A 19,847-nucleotide genomic window follows, 5' to 3' on the forward strand; every position below is an offset into this window, starting at 1 on the left:
GGTTGAGCCTGCTGGATGTGATCTACTTTACCTTGGGGCTACGTTGTGTATGTTTATTCTCTGGCTTTCCCAGCTCTGCTACAATAAGCTTTGTTAGCTTCTGTGACACTTACACAATAATCTCCATGTGTGAAGCCCCCAAAGTGACTTTCTGAAAAGAGCGCACACAGATTGAGATCAGATGCTGAGCATCCCTCCCCAGCATGCCCTCTGTTGCACTCTGATGTATTCACACTCACCATGAAGGGCACAAGTGCCTTTTGATCTTCAGGAGGAGAATATGATAGCCGAACAGGTTTTCAGTCGTCACACCCTGCAATACTCGAATTAAATGGTCAGCATGTGCCTCATCAGGGCATCCACTCAAGTAATCTATTTACTGGATTATTTTAATATGTCAGAGTTTTTTTCAACTCGAAAACGGCCAATGCATCTCCAGAAAGGCATAAGAGCTTGGAATGATGCCCCTCTTTGTGTAATACATCTCTTCATGTAATACATAATTAGCAGTAAGAACTCTCTATTTATAACAGTAAATTATTTATTTCTAAGAATCGAGTTCATGTGATTTCTAATTCACGTCATCTTGCTATGAGGAATGGAAGTCTAACATTTAGATGGGGGTAAGGCACCCAGTCTTCTCATGCCTTTTTGTATCCTGAAAGATGTCACCATAGTGTGCATTTCACGGTGAAGGTGACCACCACGACCATTCCCTTGGCAAAGAGAAAAGTCCATTTATTTTGTACAAAGAGGCTGAAATGTAGAGTCCATGAACTTACTTCTCTTTGTCAATGCAAGGCTCTTGTTTCATAATAAAATAACATATTCAGGAAAAGAATTGTATTGAAATGTCACTCTCATGGATTTCATGAGGTTCTGAACTTAAAGTATTCGAAGGAACAATGGTACTGTCAGGTCCTTAGGCTTTGCCTTTAGATCACATGGTTTAAAAGGGAAAAAAAATCAACTGCCAGTGAACATAGGCTCTGATCTCTCATCACTCTTCATTTTTAACGCCTTTTAAAATGAAATTATTTGGGTTTAATACATACATAATCTGGAAATTCCATACGAAAATAACAGAAGTCATGCGCTATAGACTTAATGTTTGTGTCTCCTCAAAATTCGTATGCTGAAATCCTCACCCACAAAGGGATGGTATTTGGAGATGGGGTCTTTGGGAGGCGATGAGATCATGAGGGTGGAGCCTCATGAATGGGATTAGTGCCCTTATAAAAGAGGCCCCAGAGAGCCCCCTCACCCCTTCCAACATGTGAAGGCACAACAAGAAGGAACTGACTTTGAACCAGAAAGCAGGTTCTCACCAGACACTGAATCTGCCGTGCCTTGATTTTCCAGCATCCAGAACCGTAAGCCATAACTGTCTGTTTATAAGCCACCCCATGTATGGTGTTCTGTTATAGCAGCCTGAATAGGCTAAAACACCATGGATGGAAAACTAATCCTATTGATCATGATACAATTTTTTTAGAGTAAATTAGGAGTTTGAGGCTAAAACTTTTTCAGGGCCTATTACTGATTATTTGATATTGATGATTAAATTAGGAAGCAGAATCTTTCCATATTATAGTTCATAATACTAAATTGATCATTTCTGCCAAGCATTTTCCTAAGGAAAAACAGTAAAAGAAAACATCATAGGTTTAAAGCTCCTAAGAGCTTTAAACCAGAGAAAGTCCTATTCCTATTAATTAGCACCCCCAACACATTTTTTTGACTATGATCCCAAGTTTCAGGGCTATTTGAATGTATACAATTTTCTATTAAACAAAGGTCTAATTTAACTGGCTTCTCACTAGGCACAGAGTTTTTCCTCATCCTTATAGGTTAATAAGAAGTGGTGATAGAAATCAACATGAGAAGTTATTATCAGATGTGAGACAAACAGACAGAATGGGGGGGGAGAAAGAGAGAGAGAGATTGATTCTGTTTTTCTTTTTCATCCTTTTTTTTTTTTTTTGACCAGGAACTCAGAGTGTCCTTAGCCTAAAATTTTAAAATATAAATATTCTTCTGTGGGATTTCCTTTATTTGAATCATTTGATAGCAAACATTTTCAAATATTTATATTATAAAATATTAAAGAATACAATGATATCACTTTACCTGATATATCGTACTTTTTAGAAAAAAAAAAAAAAAAGCGACTTAATCTAACCTTCAAACACTCAGGAATTCTGGACCAAACATCAGCAACCCTTTTCTGTAAAGGGCCAGATAGTAAACATATTTTGGCTTTGCAGACCATGCGGTCTCTGCTTTGCCTACTCAGCCCTGCCACTGAAGCATGCGAACAGCTGTAGACAACACTGAAACCAATGGATACGGCTGTGATCCAATAAAGCTTGATGCCTAGACATTAAAATTTAGAATTTTATATATAAAAAAGAGCAGTGGTCAGGAAGATGCAACTTCTGACCCTTGTTCTAGACCACAACCAGTATCTAAGGTGAACAGGTACCCTCAGAAACCTGCATCCAGCCACTCTAGTGTTGTAGGGCTCTAGACAATTTAGAAGAACTGTGTATCCTGTGTATGTCCTGTGTATTTACCTCCTGTGCTGTTCTGTATATTTAGACTGTAAAAATACCTTTGTCTGTGCTTGGGGTTGGGAGCATAGGGGTTATATGTACTGGGACTGAGGTTTGGGAAAGAAATCCCATATGCAATAACACACATAACCTCATTATATCAAGTTGGGAATCCCTAAACTTGTATTCAAGAATGCCGAAGGGACAGCTCGATGATTCATTAAGGGGATGATTTTTCCCATGAAACCAAAAGATTGTTTAGGTTTACTTAATGAAATACTCATTCTACCTTTTATGTTTTTTTAACATATGTTTCATCAAAAATACATTGTTTTTACGTATTTTTTGAGAAATGTTTTTTAGCAGTCTTTGGCCAGAAGTTGTTGAATTCCACCAGACCCAAAATGCTAAAGCTCTCCAATTAATGTTTACCCTGCCACCCTCAGATGTCTGCCTTCTTCTCTTAGCCTATGAAACTCTTCCCAAGTATCACCAACAACTGCCTGATGACTAAATTCAATGATCTCTCCTCAACTCTCAACATGTATAATGGAATAACAGGGACAGGTCTGTGTTTGGAATGGAGAGAGGAGGTTATAATTATCATCATTTTACATCTTGGTTGATTGGAAGAGTTGGTATAATGTTTTTCAAATAATTGCCTCTGATCGTCAAATTCATTGTTTAAAGATTACACATAAGCCTTTTTTTTCTACTTCACAATAATGTATTGTTTATTCACTGTGTATGCTACACATTGCGGCTGAGCCCTACAGAAACAAATATGTCTTCTGTTCTCTCACACATAAGTAATTAACATTGAAAATACTCTTTTCATTTATTTGAGCTGTATTAAAATGCATTTGGTAAGCTACTATATCCAGTTTTATTATTCTACCAAGAGTTGTAAAATCATTAACCATTCATGTCTGCCATGTTCAGAAGCTACGGTGAACACTTTGACTTAAATGTCAGGATTTTGAAAATCTCCAAATTATATGTTCAACATTGCTTTAGCAAAATGCATTTTAGAGTTATAAATTAACATACATATCAAATTGTCAAATACGTTAACTGCATACATTTTCAATTAACTCACCACTTAAAGTGTGGATATGATATGAAATAAATGAAAGTTGATTATTTTAGGAGTCATTTTGCAATGTGACTATAACTCTGGCATTTACACTCAGGTAACAGATAATTAAATACCAAAACATCATGACTACCACATACATTTAATCTTTAAAATTAACTCACAGAAGATAGCTTCAAACGATGATTGCATCATCTGTAAATGACTGTAATCCAACTTCATAAATATTGATGAATTTGTGAGGTTTGAAATCATTACTATTGTTGAATTTTACTACACTTCATTTGCATTTCCAAAATTAAAATTCTTCTATGGAATCTGGGAAAGTTCCATTATTAAAGTGTCCCAAAATGGGTCACATGCAATAATCTAGGTAATAAGAAAGAACAGGCTTATGCACAGAATATCCTTACATGCATTCAACTTGATTTGTCTCTCAAGTTTGCCTGAAAAATCTGTCTCTTGACAGCCTGCAGACATAGCCTGAGACAATTATTTCCTGCAAGCACATATTCAGCAATCCAAACAAATTTTTGGTTATATTAAAATAGCAATCCTCTTATCACAAACATCAGAACTGCTCCTAAAAAACTGTTTGTATAGGGAGATAATGGGGCCACAAATTCTGGGAGCATAAAGAGGATGGACTTTAATCAACCTGGCACCTAACTCAAAGCTAATATGATGCTGTTTTCATAGGCCAAAAAGCTATGTGAAGAAGGTAACTTTACTCTCACTTAACTTTAAAGCACGTGATTTTTGTGCTGTAAAGGGTTTCATTTGGTTGGTTTGTGTTGTAAGAAGTTTATGTTTTTATTTGTTGCACACGGGATGCGACATATGATGGAGACTGCAATCCCTTTATGGCTTTATTGCGAAGCTGGAGAACTATCAGTCAAGCGTTGCCTAAAGCTTTTTGGCTCTAGAATTAGGAAAGTGTCATTGGATAATGTCTTTAGTACTGTAGATATTAGACCATTACCATGTATTGACATTTTTATCGGGAGAGTCACTCAAGGGAGAGGGGTAGTGAACTGAATACATTTTGTTTTGTAAATTTAATGAAAAGACTTAGGGATCCTTACTGCTGTTCTTTGGTAGAACTCTCATATGCATCTATTTATGCATGTAGATATGTCATGAATTTATATAGCCCTAAAAGAAAAGAACATCAGACTTCGATCACTTCCATTTGAGCTTTAAAGCTATGATAGATTTTGTACAAACTTGAGCAAAGACTAAGCATTCCTATCTAAGTTAGAAGAATTCAGCTGTGTGAATGTACACACATCAGTTGTTGCCAATTTGAGGGCCTGCTCCCACCCAACCATTTTACCCAGACTTGCACCAGAAAGAACACTGAGTGACTGCAAAGAATTTTATCAATCAAAAGATGTAACGCAACAAACTCAAGCTGGTTTGCAGCATACATTTCATACTAGGAGAAATAATGTAGTACTTGACACTCTGGGTCCAAATACTTCCAGATTTGGAAGGATATGACCTGATTGTGTAAGCCTCCCTAATAATGTTGGAGGTGGGAGGATCACCTGAGCCCAGGAGGTGGAGGCTGCAGTGAGCTATGATCGCACCACTGCATTCCAGCCTGGGTGACAGACTGAGACCTTGTCTAAAAAAAAAGTGTAGCAGTTAATAGTATTGCCTATTTCATAATGTCAGTTCTTCATGGGCATTTTCTGACTCCAGGAGGCACATATTGGAAACACCAGGCAGTGAGTTTGCCACTGAACCTCAACCAATGAGGGCTGGAGTTGGCATAACATATCCCAGCTCTGTGTCCCTCAATTTTGGTCAACTTTGAGGCATGTTCCAGTTTCTTGGGAGACTGGACCCTTGTCCTCTACAAGGGTGCCCGCTTTTGAACATACCGTTTACTGATTTACTGGCTTTTCTCCCTTCCCTGTGTCATCTCTCCAAGTTCTCCTTGGGAAGAATCACCTCTCACATAAATGATGTACATTCTAAGCCTTGCCTCAGAGTCAGGGGTAACAGCTTCATTCAGGGAAGTTAAAACAAACACATTGTGCTCTCGATGGAAAATTAAGACCTTCGGGATTCAGTGAACCACATGAAGACATCTACCAAGTGCTAAAACTGCCACCTAGTAACTTTCAAATTAACACCTGGATAAGAAATGCATTTGATAAATTGAGACCCAGTGTACTGTCCATTTGACTACACTATTCTATACAATTAAGTAGAATGATACCACTTTGATCCTGCATCTTGTATAAGGAAGTTTTGATTCAAGCCTCTGCATTGTTGCTTAAAACACACATACAAATACATATTATCTATATGTAGATACACATATCTACTTTGCTCCATGGAGCAGCACCTGTGTTATCTAACTTCAGGTGTCACATATTTGTTGAGAAAACAGTAGGCTGAAAACTTAATCTGGGCTGCAATATTAATTGTTCTGATTCTATGAACCAAGCAAAGGTGATCCATGTTCTGAGTTTCAAAGAAACTTCTTTGGAACACAGCTCCTAAAAGTTGACTGTGCCTAGGTACTTCACCAAGAAAACTCACAAAACCCACTGGGATTCTGCTTTCCTTTGCGCATCTAGCTGTTTCCAGACTTGGGGAAGATGTTCACAGTATCTCTCAGCCTCCATGAGTCAGCTATCTGGACCAGCACAAGGATACCACTCATTCTTCTAACCCTGTACTGTGAGTGCTACACAGCCAAAGTTCAGGATCTCCCCTGGGTCTTCAGCTGAAGTTCTTGGTAAGATGAGATTTATAAATAGGAAACAAGTGAACATCAGCAATTATGGCACCAAAAACAATGGCTTGCAAATTGAAAGAATAAGAAAAAAATCTGCCTCCCAGACTCAATTTCCTGCAGAGTCCAGCAGGAGACATTCAATATATGGCATGACCCTGAACGTAGATTGGGAAAAGCCATTTTGTGAGTATAGACATTTAGAGAACATAGTCCATGCCACAGTGAAGACTTGTCAGGAAACATGACACACTCAAATTGGGCCAGTGTACTACAAAGCAGGTTACACGTCTGGATTTTTAACATCAAAATGAACTTCCCCTATTTATCTAGTACTTCTTATTTTAAATTAACAAATAAAAATTGTATATATTTGTGGTATCCATTATGATGTTTCAATATATGTATAGACATTGTGGAATGGCTAAATCAAGCTAATTAACATATCCATTACTTCACATATACATCACTTTTTAAAATAATGAGAACACTTAAAATCTACTCTTTTAGCAGTTTTCAAGCAGACAATACATTGTTATTAACTACACTCAACCTGACTACAATAGATCTCTTGAACTTATTCCTGTTGTCTAACTGAAATTTTGTATTATTCGACCAGCATCTCTTCAATACCCCCTCATCTCCAGGCCCTGGTAACCACCATTCTACTCATTGCTTTAATGAGTTCAACTTTTAGATTCCACATATAGATGAGAACATGCAGTATTTGTCCTCTGTGTCTGGTTTATCCCACTCAACAGAATATCCTCTAGGATTATACATATTGCTGCAAGTGACAGAATTTCCTATTTTTTTAAGGTTGAATAGTATTGCATTGTGAGTATATGCCACATTCTAAAAAGTCTATTCATCCACTGATAGACACTTGTGTTTTCACATCTAGGCTATGGTGAATAATGTTGCAATGAACATGGAAGTGCAGCTTTTACCCCATTTTTCCAGCAACAATTGTAGTAGCAACAACAAAACTTAAAACATAATGAACATGTGCTTTTGTACTCTATTTAATTGAGAAGCATTATTTAAAAGGCATTGCCATCTAGGAAATTATGAATCTGATTTCCCTTCCTTTGGATATATACCCAGAAGTGGGATTGCTGGTTTAATTTCAGATTAGTATTTCTATTTTTAATATTTTTGAGAAGCCTCCATACTGTTTTCCATAATGGCTATGCTAATTTACATTCCTACCAGCGGCATGCAAGGGTTTCCTTTTCTGCACATCCTCGCCAACACCAGTTATTTTAATTGTGTGTTTGTTTGTAGTTGTGACTTGCAAAGCCCCTTGTACACAGGTGGCAGTCAATAGATAATAAATGGTTCCCTTGAGTGAGAGAATGGAGTGTGTGTGTGTGTGTGTGTGTGTGTGTGTTTTATGCCGTATAGTAACTTTTTACTAATCCCCAATTACTCCATTGTGCATACACTTTGTTTTACTTGGTTCTAATGATATAACACAAAAGAACTTATCTCATTTTCCTAGCAACAATAATAGCAGCAATGACAGGACACAAAAATAATGAACATGTACTTTTGTACTGTGCTTAATTGGGGAGCATTATTTTAAAACATTGCCATGTAGAGATTTCTATGTAAAGAACACAATTTGGAAACTGATGAATTTATTCTGATGACACCAATGCTGCCTTATCACCATCTTTCACTCTATTTTAACCTATACTAGTCCAATAATCAATAAAAGATGGTATTCCATAGAGTGTCCCCTTTGAAAATGAATTTTTGCTAAATAAACTAAAATTAACAACTGATGACCATAAAGGTTTATGAGTGATAGGGATTTAAAAATGGATACCTAATGCTTTCGTGAAAACAGTTTGATGATGATAAACTGAAAAATTTGAAAACTTAAGCGCAAGCACTTTATGTTCCGTCATTACTAACACATGGCCAGTACATGATAATACTTCATTCATTTCTACTTTTTCCTTAGTTTCCATTAAGAACTTCTCATATTTCTTGTTCTCTAAAGCTTGCATGGATGCTTTAATTTCTAGAGCTCATTGGTAGAAATACAAATGTCTTTCTAGTAAATGTTAATGAGCACTCTGATGACCATGTTGCTGTTGGTATTTGAAACTGGCAGAATCAATATTCAGGGCCTTCTGGTAAATAGGCAAACATATCTGACTTGAAATTCCTCCAAGTGATTTCAACAACCCAGGACATTCCATTAAGAGGGCTTTCTTATCTAGGGGCAGTCCCATGACACAGACTCCAAGACATAAAGTGATAAACTTTAGTGAAGTTCATTATCTTTCAATTCTATTAAAAAATAGCTGACTTAAAACTGATCTTATCAATTATTTATCATTCTTTGGATACTGTGAGATTGCCTAATTCCCAAGCTTTTAAATATGATTGTAAAAATTGTTTGTTTTCCATCCAAATGCCTTCTTATAACAATCCATTTTATATAAAAAGAAATAGTGACTTCAGTGATTTTTAACATGAAGTATTGGATCTCTTTTCCCACCGTTTATGACCGAGAATCCTCAGTTAATGCTTAATAACTTTTATTGTCAAGACATCCTTTTTAATTTCTAACCTAACCTTCCCTTGTTGGCATTTAAATCCATTTATTCTTGCTCTAGGAAGATTAAGAAGAGTTGGCCAGAGTTCTCTTCATAATAACCCTTCACTTACTTGATGACAATTACTGAATCACCCTTCATGGTAAATGTCTCCAACCTTCTTCGTGTTCCCTCATTTCCTCTCTTACTATTGCTCATATATGTTATTTTAGATGCAGTCATAGTATCAAAACAGGAAGTGGATTGAGTACAAATATCTCTTTCTTATCACCATCTTTAGTTTACATTAAGAAGTTCTCACATTTCCAATTCTCTAAAGCTTACATGAATGCTTTAATTTCTACAGCTGACTGGAAGAAATACAAATGCCTTTCTCGTAAATGTTAATGAGCACTCTGATGACCATGTTGCTGTTGGTATCTGAAACTGGCAGAAACAATATTCAGGGTCACTGGGTTTAGGCTCCTCCTTTCCTCTTCTCTGGACATGGCTTCTTAGAAAGGTTGACCCTGGTGGCCACACTCGAATTACATTAGCACTTGGTCTCTTGGTTATAGCCGATAGACCCAAGGCTGCACAGATTGGACCACTGTCACATGTGTTCAGGAAATTGACATTTGGGATTGAGATTCCAAGGCTGGGATTTTTGGAAGCTGAGTTGTGCTTGTGGCTACTTTTTAGGAGGTGCCCAATCTTCTTCAGGTGAGGTCTCTGGAGTTGTCCTTGTTCCTGAGACTCCTGGTTGCCGGTTTTTGGTTTTCTTTTACTTCAAATTTTTCAGTTTCTAGTGAGAAATCTAATAATCCTTCCAGTAAGTTCCCTTTTGGGACTTCAGATAGCAAAAACTGATGTCTACTTCTTGAAGCCAAAAGTATTCTAACTCATGTTTTGATGACTCACCTGTCAAAAAAGAAAAATAAAAGTGCTTCCTGGGGTTCCCATGGAGTGATTACATGACCACACAAACACTTCACATTATGTGACCCTGTTATTCTGAGTTAAAAGGTGGAATTATCCACATCCCTTCATGTTATACAGACATCAGAGGTGGTACAGATCACAGTTTAGTGAAGTAACTTGTTTGTACATTGGTCTCCCATTTCCTGTGAGGTTTCTGAGGGAATGGAGAGGAGTTTATGAGCTTTTGATTTGTGGTATCCTTCACTGGGGCGAGGCCATGGTAGATTTCCAACACGTTTATTAAACGAAAGTTTTAACAAGTCAAATTAGTCCCTTGCTAGATCCATGTATTAGTCCATTCTCACGCTGCTATAAGGACATACCCGAGACTGGGTAATTTATAAAGGAAAGACGTTTAATTGACTCACAGTTCAGCATGGCTGGGGAGGCCTCAGGAAACTTGCAGTCATGGCAGAAGGGGAGACGAACATGTCCTTCTCACATGGCAGTAGGAACAGAAGTATAAGAGCCAAGTGAAAGGGGAAGCCCATTATAAAACCATCAGATCATGTGAGAACTTACTATCACTAGAACAGCATGAGGGAAACCACCCCCATGATTCAATTACCTCCCATCGGGTCCCTCCCAGAACATGTGGGGAGTATGAGAACTACAATTCAAGATGAGATTTTGGTAGGGACACAGCCAGACCGTATCAATCCATGTAGGTGATCTGGTCCTTTCCAAAGAAAAGAGCATTTCAGGCACTTTGACTGAAATGTTAGAACCAAAAGAAGAAATAACTTAGTGCGTATACCATGAAAAATATTTAGGGTGGAGGTATGATACTATATTGCAAACCTATCATGAGAAATGAACTATGATAGATGCATTTTACGCATTATCACTGCAGTAACGAGGTTTGTTTGGGGAGGTTGAGATAGAACTTTTTTAAAAAGTAATAATTTAAAATAATGAAGGCCTTCATGAGATAGCATTTGCACACATAAGTTGTAATTAAGTTGTGATCAGACCAGTAATAAATAATAAAAAGATATCAGAACATTCACTGCTTTGAAGGTTAGAAGGAAGTAGAAATAGAAAGGAAACCAACTTCTGTTCCTGGGGGAGAAGAATGCAACAGAAGCTTTGGGAGCCACGGAGTGAGTCTTACAGATGTCAACTACATGGTGATGAACGGAATTGTGCAATGAATGGAGAATTACAGTGAGGCACTGCTGTTAGGTTAAGGTGCATATAGGTATCTCTGTCTCATATAATTGACAAAGATTTTTTTTCAAACAACTGAATCTTATTCATACCTTTATTCCCAAAGGATGATTAATTGTATTCTCTTTTTACTCAAAGGGGATGATGTTTAGGGCTTTATCACACATGGGTCACAGTAAGTTTTCACTGATGAAGATATAATTCAGATGAGAGTGTGAGCAGAGAATGAGGGGAAATTGGGTGTATACTATCAAGGGGTACTGATATTTAAAAAATTAAATTGTTCAACATAATCCTTTCCATTCAGGCAAAATGTGTTTCTTGTACAAAATAGAGAACAGGAATGCAAAATATTTTATTTTCTGCATCTTTGGAGAGCTAAGGATGGAATAGAAAGAAAAAATGTGAAAAATAGAGAAATTGTGTGACAGAAGAAAATAATGATGGAATGAATACAGGAATGAAGATGAGGGAAAAGAAGACAGATGCAGAATGGAGACCATTCAGATACAACAATGGCAGACAGGCAGACAGACGATGCTCATGCCCACTAAGAGAAGATGGTCATAGACACAGCGACCTACAAGAACCAAGTTTAAGAATATGCAGGCACAAATGTAGATTAATTCACATAGGGTTAGTGAATATTTTTGGAGCCTGGTGGTTAAGCATTTCAGCTGTGAGGTCAAATTCTGGTTGACATCCTGGCCAGGCATTGAGTGACACTGAGCAAGTTTCATCGGACTGCCTCAAATCTCAGTCTTCTCACCTGTAAAATGTATGTTTAAAAAGTATCCACTCATAGGATGTTGTGAATTAAGTGAAATAATGAATGTGAAGCCCTTCATCTAATGCCTGACACAATCTAACTCAGGAGACAGTATTTCAAGTGCTTACAAGTCGGACTACAGAGAGCAAAACTAGATGGAGTTTTGCCAAAGTATAAAGGGAACATACTTTTCAAAGGGGAGATTCTCTCACCTCCAAACACTGATACACCATGCAGGGGACCTCTAGGTGTTGGCAGAATGTCATGTTTTTGAAGAGATGCTGCATCACAATCTGACTGTTATGTTGATTTTTAAATGTTTACAACTTATTTGATTTTTACAAACACTTTGCAGGACAAATGAACACATCTGGGGCTGTGAATATCTATCTGAGCACGGCTGGTGACCCCTGTATTAAAAAATATTTTCTCTTACAGTCACTGCTATAATGCCAGACCACTATGATTACTAATATAATTGTGATTATTTTACTTTTCTTTTGGGGGCAAGTCACTATCTTGGTGCTTTGGAGCTACCAAGACTATAAAAAAGGAAATATAATATAAACCATCAGAGAAGCTTTAACCTGAAAAATAAGTTAATATGCACAAATATTTACAATTAAATGATCTACAAGGTCCACATATTTTATAAATTTCTATGACAGAGGGAGATTTCTTTTTCATTTCAAACACAACCATGATTGTGTTTTCAAAAAAGCAGCCCCTTTGTGGTGGTCCCATTTTAAATGGATTTTACATTTAGTGCCTCTAGAAAGCTTGATATATGCTAGTTATTTATCAATGTCATTATCGGCATCATTATTTTACATAAAATCAGACAGCCAGCATATTTGTGTACCTCAGGACTTAAAACCTGCTTTAAATATGTTACATTTCATCAAGGTTAATGAGCTTGACACCAAATATGCTAATTTAAAGGTGGCAGGCATGCGAACAAAGGAACAAAGATACTGTGTCCAAGGAAGTTTGTTGCAATGAGGGAATAAAGGTTTTAAATGTTAGTCAAGAGGGCCGTTGTTAAGTGACTTCTAGATAGTACAGTGCTGTTGTTAAAAAGAGTAAGTGAATAATAGTTACTAGTTATATAGCATTTGTTATGTGGGTGACGTTCTTCTACTTCCTTAGGTGCTTTGATGTAAATAATCCTTATACTTAGCCTACAAGGCCAGTGATATTTCATGCCCATTTTACAAAAGAGGAAACTCAGACCTAGGAAAGCTATCAGTAATTTATCCAAAATCTCACAGGTTGGAAGTGGGGGAGGCAGAATCTGAATTCAAGCAGTCAAGATTTGGGGTCAATGCTTCTAAATACTATGATAAACTAATTTCCTAGAGCTTTTTGTACTGGTATGTTACCTGACTCCTCTAATAGTAGTGAAAGTTGCAAAATGAAGAATGATATGTATGATGCAATTCAAGTTACTTAAATAAGGTAGTAATACCTAATACATACCTATCTGCACGTTCTGTGCCTAGAAGGATACCCAGTAAACTCTTCACTGAAAGCATTGTATTCCGAGTCTCAAGTTTTCACTTTTGATGTTCATTTCCTTTTGTCCTATTATAAGTATGGATTTTTGCAAGGTTCTTCAATACTCAAGAATTACCGTGCTCTTTCTGAGTTTACTTGTTTATTTATTTAGGAACTCATTGTTTTACACCCAGGCAGCCTATATTGTTCTCCAATTATAACTTCTTTAAAATTCTTATAACTCTTGTGAAATTTTTCCTCTGTCCTTTCCATTATTTTGACTTAAACAGGAACTGTTGGCTGTAGACATGAGCCTCAGCCTTAGTCCTGTGAACTACACAGTCCCCTTCAATGAAATGCACTTTCCTTTTGCCAGCTTGTAAGAGGTCATGTCTGGACCCCTATTGGGGGCAGCCTGTTGGTAACCCAGGTAGCAGTTGATGGCCAGGAAGGCTACTCTTCCTATGGTCTGGCTCTGAGCAAAGTGAAAGCTGTGGCCAAATTCCCCTTTTCATGTCTTGGGAGAACTCTTCCATGGTTCCTTGGACATAAAGTGGTGCGGGATCTATTCAGACTCACATCCATTGGCTTGAGTGGCTTCTCAGGTCTCCAGTCTATAACAGAGAGGGTGCAGAAAATCCTACCAGAGAAGAGACTTGGATGCCTTTGCCCCAAGTTTTAAGGATGTATTATCATTCTTCTAAATTACTGTTTTTTGTTGGTTTATTTGTTTGCCTGGCAGCACAGGCAATAAATGCTAGGTTTTCCCACTCTGTCCCCTGAAAATCTCAGGCCAATTCAAGATCTAGGGCATACTTTTATACTTTTCCAACATACTGTGGATGTGATATTACCAAAGAGGAATAGATAGGAATGGCAGTGTCCAAGCTGTCTTCCTTTCATAAGGCTACACAAAATATTCTCAGTGGCTACATTGTCTTAAAAATATTCCAGCAAATAAATGTATCCTAGTTTGTTTAGTGTTTCTACTCTTGCTAGATGTATAAGCTGGTAATTTTCACCATATGAACATCCTTACCCAAACGTTTTAATTCTGCTTTAAATAGTTTTTAGCATGGATTCATATAAATTTGGATTCTGAGTCAAAAGGCATAGGAGTTTCTTTCATTTGCATACATAGTTCAAAACTGGTTTCCCAGAGAGTTATACTAATTTATAGGATTGCCTGCAATGTTCAGTTCCTCTAGCCATTAATCTCACCCATGACAGCATGAGATTCCTTGTAAGCCTCAATTAGGAAAAGAATTACAGCTGGGGCCTTCCTCTTTTATTCTGTAAAATCCAAAATTTTCCTCATAAAGTTCAGAGGATCTTTTTAATAATAACAACAACAACAAAGCTTAAAGCAGGAGGTGGGAAATATATAAACAATTCTCTTAAACCAAAGCCTTCCCTTTTGTCTTCTTTCTTTTGCCTCAAGATCTTTAAATGGTTGCCTCCCATGGGCTTCTCCAGGTTTTGCTCTTCCCTGGAGATTTCTAGATACCTTAGGGGAGAGTTGTTTTTCCAGTGGTACAACCCATAGGCAACTGATTTGTCCAGGAAACTGGCTGATTCTCTAGTACATTTCAGAAATGTGAAATTGCTTGGGGTCTTGAGCCACATTTTAACTTTTAGCAGAGTTTCATAATGAACTAAACAGCGATGTTTTGTTCTAGGCACTTTTCATCCACAGCTGAGTTTACAGCTAAAAGATATTTGGTCAGGCATTGTGGTGCATGCCTGTAGTCCCAGCTACTCAGGAAGCTGAGGTGGGAGGATTTCTGGATCCCAGGAGTTTGAGGCTACAGTGAGCTACGATCGCGCCACTGCGTGCCACCTGGGGTGACACAGTGAGACCCTGTCTCTAAAAATTTTTAAAATGTAAAAAATAAAAAAGTGATTAAATCCAACCTGAAGAAATTGAAGAATCTTTGTCCCTGCATTCGCAGGCTCTAATCATATTTAGGATCATTGTGCTGTTGAAAAGGAAAGTCTACCCAGGTAAGTAAAAATGCTTTCTCTTTGAAAATATTTAACTACCTTTGTGGCTTAAATTCTATTTGTAGCTTATTTTAGTTTCCAGGAAACTAAATTTCATTAATAAGAAAGAATTTGACACGAATTTGGGCCCCATGTAAACTTTTTTTCTGAGATTCCCTAGTGAAATGAATAAACACCCCTCCCTATATAAAATGGAGATCCTAAGATTCCTCTAGCAGAAACCCAAGCTTCTGTATAATCACTCTCATTTCTGTGATATTTCTTCTATTACTTTTCATGAAATACTTTATGCCATGCGTTGCTCACAGTGGCAAAGCTTACACCACAAAAGCAAAATAGAGATCCAGACACTAACAGAATTGTTGTAAAACGATCTTTGTAATTCAATCCACTCCACTGTATTATGATCTCCAGGCTTTGCTTTACTGCTCCAGGATATCTTAGACCTTTTTTTTCTATGCCTTTAAGATTTCTCTCGGTCAGGAGTGCAAATATTTGTGAACTTGCCCTATCACATTTCCACAGTTAGCCTCATCAGACGCCTAGCTGGAGAAAGTAGATTTTTCATGCACAGCCTCAGAAGGTTTTTTGCCAGTTCTCGTCTTCTGAGCCAATTCTCCAAACTGGCATAAAAATAATATTCGTGGTATTTTAAATCTTAAACCAAGCTGAATAGACTCTTCTGTCACTCCTTCCAGCTTCAGGAGAGGGATTGTTATACCTTAATTTGAGAGGCATGCATTGTAGATTTTCAGAAACACACAGTCATTGTATCAGCTTCTTTTTTCATACTTTAAGGGAAATGGAAAGTAAACATTCTATCCAAAATATTATTTGTATTCTTGCTTGACAGAACTCCAAAAAGTCTCAAGAGACAGATTTAATATACACCTTGGTTGAGCGTTGCAGCTCCAATATATTTTTAAAGATAATGACAAGAAGCCAGGTTCTCAGCCCTGTTGCTTGCCAAAATGGAAGGGAATGTCTGGAGAGGCTTGAATTCCAAGCTTCGGGTTCAACTGTTGGGACTGCAGCTGAATAATTCTGTGCAGGAATTATTATTGAGATCCCTGGCTTTTCTACTCGCTGGATACCCTTAGTACCTGAAGCACTTCCTCCCACTGCAACAAGCCAAAATGTCTTCAGGAGTTTCCAGATATCCCCAGGGTGGAGGGAGTGGGGAACAAAGATGGCCTTGGTTGAAAACCATGACTGTAGTCTGTGCCTTTCCAGAAATCACACTAGCTACCCAGAGGGATATTACAGAGGACTCTTCTTTATATACTTGTGTTTAATCATTTTGTTCCTTAACCCTGTAGAACTATGCTGTTCAATGTGGTAGCATTTAGCCATATATGAATGTTTAAATCAACCAAAATTAAATCCCATTTAAAAACCCATTCTCTGGCCATGTGTGGCTACTGGGTATTGCATATTAGAGAATATTTCCACATCCCAGCAAATTTTATTGGACAGTACTGATCTAAAGAAAGCATTCTCAGAGGGAGACAAATCATCCCCAAGGGACAAAGAAAGGGTTCTTTCTTGAGAAGGGCAAACCTCCTTCTATTTATAAAGCACAAATATACATAATATATATTTTACTTCCATAGTGTAAAATGTGTATGCAACATGTCTGTGGTGTTAAAGTTATCTGTAATAGGAGTGAGTTTAGAAAACAGAAGATAAAACCCACCTTAACCGGGGCTTATGAAGAAACACTGGTTATGGATTTATTTTCCTCTTTTGAGTTATAATTTGGAACTTGAAGTGCTAGATTTGCAAATGCATCATCGCACCTTTAAGATCATTTAATGCCATAATGAAACCTCTATTCTTATTTTCCCTTTTACTTATAGCTTTCAAACAATGTAACTGAAGCTACACATTTTCATTTAACAACAGCTAAAGAAGCTTGTGGAATTTTGCAATTCACATTTTAAGTTATTGGAAGCTCCTCTAACTAGCTTAATGATTTCTAAACAAAAGGATCCTATTCGAAAATATTAGATTAATTTTATATGATAGCATGTGTATTAGTCTGTTCTCACACTGCTATGAAGAAATACTCAAGACTGGGTAATTTATGAAGGAAAGAGGTTTAATTGACTCACAGTTCTGCATGGCTGGGAAGGCCTCAGGAAACTTACAATCATGGCAGAAGGCAAAGGAGAAGCAGGCGTCTTCTTCACAGGGTGGCAGGACAGAGTGAGTGCAAGCAGGGGAAATGCCAGATGCTTACAAAACAATCAGATCTTGTGAGACTCACTCACTGTCAGGAGAACAGCATGGGGGAAACTGCCCTCATAATTCAATTTCCTCCACCTGATCCCGCCCTTGACACGTGGGGATTACGGGGATTCCAATTTGAGGTGAGATTTGGGTGAGCAGACAGAACCAATCCATATCAACTGGAATACAATGTTTTGATATTTTAAATTTAATTAGAAAAGAAAGTTATAAATAATATTTTGATGATGAATTAATTCATATGTTTGGTTTAAACAAGAAAGTACCCAACTCATCATTGGAATGATGGGTTATTTGTATTGGACATCTGTCATTATTTTCTGGCTGGATATCTGAGGTCATTTTTGGGTTTGGGGAGATTGTTAGCGATGAGTCTTAAGGGAAGGTAAAGCTCTACTTTTTGCTACAAGCAACAAGGTTAGATTCTGGCTACCCTTGACCTGGACAATCATAGACCCATGACCTAGTATTGGTCATTTGGATATTCTGATCCAGGATTTTATAGTGGGGGCAGATGACACAGAGCGTGTCAGTGGCAGTTTGGAATTTTGATCAGCTGCATAATGACCTTGAGTAAATCTTCTTATGATAGCCAGTATTGACAACTGTATTTTGCATCCAATGATATTTATCTGATAAAAGTATTCTCCATAAGGTACAACTCTGGTAGGAGTTCTAGGGATGATTTTATGCAGATTTTGGTCAGGCTACCATAGAAACTCCTAGCCCCATCTCCAAATTAGTGCAAGCGCAAATTAGCCTGAGATAATTACATGAAAGCATACCATGGTGAGTTGGGCAGAGGAGGTAAAAACTTACAAATAAGAAGCTATTTTTCTGCCAAATGGTCCTTAATCCAAGGAATAATTTCTCCAAGAGAAATATCCAAATCTGTGTTAGACAGTGAACATTACTGAAGCTAGATTCCAAGTAATTTCCAAAGTAATTATACAGTTTCACTTTCCCACCACAGATGTATCTGAGTTCCAGTTCCTTCACACTCTCACCATCACTTGATATTATCAGTCTATTTTAGCTATTCTGATGTATGTACAGTGTTATGTACTTTCAGGTTTTAGCCCTTAATGCTAATCATGTTGAATATTTCTTAGTATACTTATTTGCCATTTGTGTATATTGTGTGGTGAAATGTCTGCTCACATACGTTGACGATTTTAATTGGATTTTTGCATTATTATAAGTTTATAAGAGTTCTTGATGCATTTTAAGATTTTGTTGAATTTCTGTCTTTACAGTCTTTTTTTCCATTTTCTTAATATCTTTAGAAGAGCAGAAGATTTAAAATTTGAAATTCACTCATCTTTTTTCTGGTTTGTGCTTTTCAAATCACACTTAAAAATTCATTGTATAAGTTGAGGTCACAGTTTTCTCCTTATAATTTTAGCTTTGGGGTTTAGGACCGTCTATGATACACTTAGAGTCAATTTTTGCATAAGTTGTTAAGTTGAAACTTAGATTCATTACCTTGTTTATACCAATGAATAGGTTTAAAAATTTACCCACATATATTGTTATACTACTACTAGCAGTCCTCATTCCCTTTTTTGATTCCACGTATCCATCTGATGCCATTTTTTTAATGCTTGGAGAAATTCTTTTTACATTCTTTGTAAAAGATTGCTACTGGCCATAAATTTTCTCTGGTTTTGTCTAAAAAATTTTTATATTTACATTCATTTTAGAATAATTTTTGTGCTAGATAAAAAATTCCAAGTTAATTTTTTTCTTTTAATGTTTCAAACATGCTAATCCATTGTCTTCTGACTTGCGTGATTTCATCACACACCTGGGCCTATCATGGGTAGGGGGGAGGGGGGAGGGATTGCATTGGGAGTTATACCTGATGTAAATGACGAGTTGATGGGTACAGCACACCAACATGGCACAAGTATACATATGTAACAAACCTGCACGTTATGCACATGTACCCTAGAACTTAAAGTATAATAATAATAATAATAAAAAAAGATATCTGAAGTGATGATTATTTTTATTCTTCTGCATAAAACGCACCTTTTTCATCTAACTCACTTTAAGATTTTTCACTATATTGCTAGGTTTAGTCAATTTGCTAAGAATTTGTCTTGATGTAATTTTATTATGTTTTGTTCAATTTGGAGTTTATTGACCTTATCCAATCTTAATTTTACAATTTTTAAAACATAAGAAACCATCAATCATTATTTTCCAAATATTTTTC

General features: G+C 37.0%; 1 protein-coding gene and 1 pseudogene across 1 annotated transcript in view; one reads left to right on the forward strand and one right to left on the reverse strand.

Moving 5' to 3' along the window:
• The window catches only part of PNPLA4 (patatin like phospholipase domain containing 4), a 248,908-nt gene that overhangs the window by 51,683 nt on the left and 177,378 nt on the right, over positions 1-19,847 (reverse strand). The window lies entirely within an intron of this gene.
• The window catches only part of LOC708035 (variable charge X-linked-like pseudogene), a 93,046-nt pseudogene continuing 88,284 nt past the window's right edge, over positions 15,086-19,847 (forward strand).

Source organism: Macaca mulatta, chromosome X, assembly GCF_049350105.2.
Source record: "Macaca mulatta isolate MMU2019108-1 chromosome X, T2T-MMU8v2.0, whole genome shotgun sequence".
Classification (NCBI taxonomy): domain Eukaryota; kingdom Metazoa; phylum Chordata; class Mammalia; order Primates; family Cercopithecidae; genus Macaca; species Macaca mulatta.